We start from the raw sequence: 1,078 nt of genomic DNA, 5'->3' as shown, positions 1-1,078 counted from the left end.
CAGAGATCCTCGCACCGCTAACCGACCTGCTAAAAGCAAACAACAAACGGTTGCAATTCAATGACCAAGCTACCTCTGCCTTCAACGCCGTTAAACCCGCTCTTTCGGAAGTCACCACCCTGGGTCATTTGAACCCCAGTCCTGATTGCCGACCCATACTGAAAACCGATGCATCACAGACTGCTGTTGGTGCGGTCCTTCAGCAGGTAATGAAAAACAGCATTCAAACCCTCTGTTTCTTCTCTCGCAAACTGCAACCCCCAAAAACCCGCTACAGCACCTTTGGTAGAGAGCTCCTAGCGATCTATCTAGCGGTCAACCACTTTCGATACATTCTCGAAGGAGAAACTTCACCTATCTACACGGACCACAAACCTCTCGTTTTTGCCTTGAGTACATCTCAAGACAAACACTCACCACGAGAGAACCGACATTTAGATTTCATTGCTCAGTTTACAACTGACATACGCCACATCGAAGGGTCTGAAAACGTCGTTGCAGACGCCCTCTTCCGCATTGAGATAAACAACATAGCAACGATTCCGGGCGACCTACAAGCCATTGCCTCTGATCAGCAATTGGAACCCGAATTCCCGAATTTTTCCAGGCTTCCATCTCTCAAATTCGTCACACTACCGCTCCTCAACTCTGACAGTTTCATTGTTTGTGACGTATCCACAGGACGCCCAGGACCTTTTATTCCTGAAAAACATAGACGCTCTGTATTCGACCACTTCCACTCACTTTCTCATCCCAGCATACGGGCGGCTACCAAACTTGTGTCGCCAAGATACGTTTGACCGAATATGCAAAAGGAGATACGGACTCGTGCCAAGCAATGTCTTGACTGTCAGAAGAGCAAGATCTATCGACACACCATTTCTCCAACTGGTATTTTTCAGCTTCCTGACTCGCGCTTCCGAGATGTACACATCGATCTGGTTGGGCCGTTGCCCCCATCCAGAGGTTTCACACACCTACTCACCTGTGTCGACCGTTTCACGCGCTGGCCCATGGCCTTTCCGATCAACGGCACCTCTGCTGAAAACGTTGCTAGAACGTTTGTCGATAGCTGGAT

This window comes from Opisthorchis viverrini, assembly GCF_000715545.1.
Source record: "Opisthorchis viverrini unplaced genomic scaffold opera_v5_126, whole genome shotgun sequence".
Taxonomy (NCBI): domain Eukaryota; kingdom Metazoa; phylum Platyhelminthes; class Trematoda; order Opisthorchiida; family Opisthorchiidae; genus Opisthorchis; species Opisthorchis viverrini.
This window is presented reverse-complemented; position numbering follows the sequence as displayed.